Genomic DNA, 6000 nt, shown 5'->3' on the forward strand with positions numbered 1-6000 from the left:
CATGGGTATATATGTGTGTGTCTGTGTGTGTATATGTATGTGTGCGTTGAGATGTATAGGTGTGTATATGTGGTGTGTGTGGACGTGTATGTATATGCATGTGTGTGTGGGTGGGTTGGGCCATTCTTTCGTCTGTTTCCTTGCGCTGCCTCGCTGGCGCGGGGGACGGCGACGGGGCAAAGTGAATAAATAGATAAATATATATAGGGGAGAAAGAATACTTCCCACGTATTCCCTGCATGTCGTAGAAGGCGACTAAAAGGGAAGGGAGCGGGGGGCTGGAAATCCTCCCCTCTCATTTTTTTTTAAATTTTCCAAAAGAAGGAACAGAGAAGGGGGCCATATGAGGATATTCCCTCAAAGGCCCAGTCCTCTGTTCTTAACGTTAACTCGCTAATGCGGAAAATGGCGAATAGTATGAAAAAAAAAAAAATATATATATACATATTTATTTATATTTATATATTATACTTTGTCGCTGTCTCCCGCGTTTGCGAGGTAGCGCAAGGAAACAGACGAAAGAAATGGCCCAACCCCCCCCCCATACACATGTATATACATACGTCCACACACGCATATATACATACCTACACAGCTTTCCATGGTTTACCCCAGACGCTTCACATGCCTTGATTCAATCCACTGACAGCACGTCAACCCCGGTATACCACATCGATCCAATTCACTCTATTCCTTGCCCTCCTTTCACCCTCCTGCATGTTCAGGCCCCGATCACACAAAATCTTTTTCACTCCATCTTTCCACCTCCAATTTGGTCTCCCTCTTCTCCTCGTTCCCTCCACCTCCGACACATATATCCTCTTGGTCAATCTTTCCTCACTCATTCTCTCCATGTGCCCAAACCACTTCAAAACACCCTCTTCTGCTCTCTCAACCACGCTCTTTTTATTTCCACACATCTCTCTTACCCTTACGTTACTCACTCGATCAAACCACCTCACACCACACATTGTCCTCAAACATCTCATTTCCAGCACATCCATCCTCCTGCGCACAACTCTATCCATAGCCCACGCCTCGCAACCATACAACATTGTTGGAACCACTATTCCTTCAAACATACCCATTTTTGCTTTCCGAGATAATGTTCTCGACTTCCACACATTCTTCAAGGCCCCCAGAATTTTCGCCCCCTCCCCCACCCTATGATCCACTTCCGCTTCCATGGTTCCATTCGCTGCCAGATCCACTCCCAGATATCTAAAACACGTCACTTCCTCCAGTTTTTCTCCATTCAAACTCACCTCCCAATTGACTTGACCCTCAACCCTACTGTACCTAATAACCTTGCTCTTATTCACATTTACTCTTAACTTTCTTCTTCCACACACTTTACCAGACTCAGTCACCAGCTTCTGCAGTTTCTCACATGAATCAGCCACCAGCGCTGTATCATCAGCGAACAACAACTGACTCACTTCCCAAGCTCTTTCATCCCCAACAGACTTCATACTTGCCCCTCTTTCCAAAAGTCTTGCATTTACCTCCCTAACAACCCCATCCATAAACAAATTAAACAACCATGGAGACATCACACACCCCTGCCGCAAACCTACATTCACTGAGAACCAATCACTTTCCTCTCTTCCTACACGTACACATGCCTTACATCCTCGATAAAAACTTTTCACTGCTTCTAACAACTTTCCTCCCACACCATATATTCATAATACCTTCCACAGAGCATCTCTATCAACTCTATCATATGCCTTCTCCAGATCCATAAATGCTACATACAAATCCATTTGCTTTTCTAAGTATTTCTCACATACATTCTTCAAAGCAAACACCTGATCCACACATCCTCTACCACTTCTGAAACCACACACACATATATATATATATATATATATATATATATATATATATATATATATATATATATATATATATATAGGTATGTATATTTGCGTGTGTGGACGTATGTATATACATGTGTATGGGGGGGGGTTGGGCCATTTCTTTCGTCTGTTTCCTTGCGCTACCTCGCAAACGCGGGAGACAGCGACAGAGTATAATAAATAAAAATAAATATATATATATATATATATATATATATATATATATATATATATATATATATATATATATATATATATATATATATATATATATATATATATATATATATATATATATATATATATATATACATATATATATATATATATATATATATATATATATATATAAAGTTAAGAGTAAATGTGAATAAGAGCAAGGTTATTAGGTACAGAAGGGTTGAGGGTCAAGTCAATTGGGAGGTAAGTTTGAATGGAGAAAAACTGGATGAAGTAAAGTGTTTTAGATATCTGGGAGTGGATCTGGCAGCGGATGGAGCCATGGAAGCGGAAGTGAATCATAGGGTGGGGGAGGCGGAGAAAATCCTGGGAGCCTTGAAGAATGTGTGGAAGTCGAGAACATTATCTCGGAAAGCAAAAATGGGTATGTTTGAAGGAATAGTGGTTCCAACAATGTTGTATGGTTGCGAGGCGTTGGCTATGGATAGAGTTGTGCGCAGGAGGATGGATGTGCTGGAAATGAGATGTTTGAGGACAATGTGTGGTGTGAGGTGGTTTGATCGAGTAAGTAATGTAAGGGTAAGAGAGATATGTGGAAATAAAAAGAGGGTGGTTGAGAGAGCAGAAGAGGGTGTTTTGAAATGGTTTAGGCACATGGAGAGAATGAGTGAGGAAAGATTGACCAAGAGGATATATGTGTCGGAGGTGGAGGGAACGAGGAGAAGCGGGAGACCAAATTGGAGGTGGAAAGATGGAGTGAAAAAGATTTTGTGTGATCGGGGCCTGAACATGCAGGAGGGTGAAAGGCGGGTAAGGAATAGAGTGAATTGGATCGATGTGGTGTACCGGGGTTGACGTGGTGTCAGTGGATTGAATCAGGGCATGTGAAGCGTCTGGGGTAAACCATGGAAAGCTGTGTGGGGCCTGGATGTGGAAAGGGAGCTGTGGTTTCGGGCATTATTGCATGACAGCTAGACACTGAGTGTGAACGAATGAGGCCTTTGTTGTCTTTTCCTAGCGCTACCCCGCACACATGAGGGGGGAGGGGGATGGTATTCCATGTGTGGCGAGGTGGCGGTGGGAATGAATAAAGGCAGAGTGTGAATTGTGTTCATGGGTATATATGTATATGTCTGTGTGTGTATATATATGTGTACATTGAGATGTATAGGTATGTTTATTTGCGTGTGTGGAAGTGTGTGTATATACATGTGTATGAGGGTGGGTTGGGCCATTTCTTTCGTCTGTTTCCTTGCGCTACCTCGCAAACGCGGGAGACAGCGACAAAGCAAAAATAAATAATATATATATATATATATATATATATATATATATATATATATATATATATATATATATATATATATATTTTTTTTTTTTTTTTTATACTTTGTCGCTGTCTCCCGCGTTTGCGAGGTAGCGCAAGGAAACAGACGAAAGAAGTGGCCCCACCCCCCCCCCCCCATACACATGTACATACACACGTCCACACACGGAAATATACATACCTACACAGCTTTCCATGGTTTACCCCGGACGCTTCACATGCCTTGGTTCAATCCACTGACAGCACGTCAACCCCTGTATACCACATCACCCCAATTCGCTCTATTTCTTGCCCTCCTTTCACCCTCCTGCATGTTCAGGCCCCGATCACACAAAATCCTTTTCACTCCATCTTTCCACCTCCAATTTGGTCTCCCTCTTCTCCTCGTTCCCTCCACCTCCGACACATATATCCTCTTGGTCAATCTTTCCTCACTCATTCTCTCCATGTGCCCAAACCATTTCAAAACACCCTCTTCTGCTCTCTCAACCACGCTCTTTTTATTTCCACACATCTCTCTTACCCTTACGTTACTTACTCGATCAAACCACCTCACACCACACATTGTCCTTAAACATCTCATTTCCAGCACATCCATCCTCCTGCGCACAACTCTATCCATAGCCCACGCCTCGCAACCATACAACATTGTTGGAACCACTATTCCTTCAAACATACCCATTTTTGCTTTCCGGGATAATGTTCTCGACTTCCACACATTCTTCAAGGCTCCCAAAATTTTCGCCCCCTCCCCCACCCTATGATCCACTTCCGCTTCCATGGTTCCATCCGCTGCCAGATCCACTCCCAGATATCTAAAACACTTCACTTCCTCCAGTTTTTCTCCATTCAAACTCACCTCCCAATTGACTTGACCCTCAACCCTACTGTACCTAATAACCTTGCTCTTATTCACATTTACTCTTAACTTTCTTCTTTCACACACTTTACCAAACTCAGTCACCAGCTTCTGCGGTTTCTCACATGAATCAGCCACCAGCGCTGTATCATCAGCGAACAACAACTGACTCACTTCCCAAGCTCTCTCATCCCCAACAGACTTCATACTTGCCCCTCTTTCTAAAACTCTTGCATTCACCTCCCTAACAACCCCATCCATAAACAAAGTAAACAACCATGGAGACATCACACACCCCTGCCGCAAACCTACATTCAATGAGAACCAATCACTTTCCTCTCTTCCTACACGTACACATGCCTTACATCCTCGATAAAAACTTTTCACTGCTTCTAACAACTTTCCTCCCACACCATATATTCTTAATACCTTCCACAGAGCATCTCTATCAACTCTATCATATGCCTTCTCCAGATCCATAAATGCTACATACAAATCCATTTGCTTTTCTAAGTATTTCTCACATACATTCTTCAAAGCAAACACCTGATCCACACATCCTCTACCACTTCTGAAACCACACTGCTCTTCCCCAATCTGATGCTCTGTACATGCTTTCACCATCTCAATCAATATATATATATATATATATATATATATATATATATATATATATATATATATATATATCTTTCTTTCATACTATTCGCCATTTCCCGCATTAGCGAGGTAGCGTTGAGAACAGAGGACTAGGCCCTTGAGGGAATATCCTCACCTGGGCCCCTTCTCTGTTCCCTCTTTTGGAAAATTAAAAAAAAAAAAAAAAGTGAGAGGGGAGGATTTCCAGCCCCCCGCTCCCTCCCCTTTTAGTCGCCTTCTACGACACGCAGGGAATACGTGGGAAGTATTCTTTCTCCCCTATCCCCAGGGATAATATATATATATATATATATATATATTTTATTTTGCCTTGTCGCTGTCTCCCGCGTCATATATATATATATATATATATATATATATATATATATATATATATATATATATATATATATATATATATATATATATATATATATATATATATATATTATCCCTGGGGATAGGGGAGAAAGAATACTTCCCACGTATTCATTGCGTGTCGTAGAAGGCGACTAAAAGGGACGGGAGCGGGGGCTGGAAATCCTCCCCTCTCGTTTTTAGTTTTCCTAATGAAGGAACAGAGGAGGGGGTCAAGTGAGGATATTCCCTCAAAGGCTCAATCCTCTGTTCTTAACGCTACCTTGTTAACGCGGGAAATGGCGAACAGTATGAAGAAAGAAAAATATATATATATATATATATATATATATATATATATATATATATATATATATATATTGTGGAGGAAATATTTAAAACCATTTTGGTGTCTCAGATTTTAGACATGAATCTAGGTATATTCACGCCACTGACTAACATTATGACCTTCATTTCCTTCTAGCAGATACAGGTTTTCAGATAATGCAATTATCAATAAATGGACCACTCACGAGCATAGGTAGTTCTGAGTGGAGCTTAACATGTTGTGCTTCTACACAATGACAACAAATATGGATCACTCCCAATTGGTGGTTCAACTATAATGAGTGAACAGCAGGACACAATCGTCCTGGTCTTACACAAGATATCATACCACCATCACCAATGGTTAATGTGTGTGGATCTTAAGATGGTGACTTTTCTCCTGGGTCAGCAGAGTGGGTACAACAAGTAGCCCAGCTTTATCTGTCTCT

The sequence above is a fragment of the Panulirus ornatus genome, chromosome 8, assembly GCF_036320965.1.
Source record: "Panulirus ornatus isolate Po-2019 chromosome 8, ASM3632096v1, whole genome shotgun sequence".
In the NCBI taxonomy this organism is placed as follows: domain Eukaryota; kingdom Metazoa; phylum Arthropoda; class Malacostraca; order Decapoda; family Palinuridae; genus Panulirus; species Panulirus ornatus.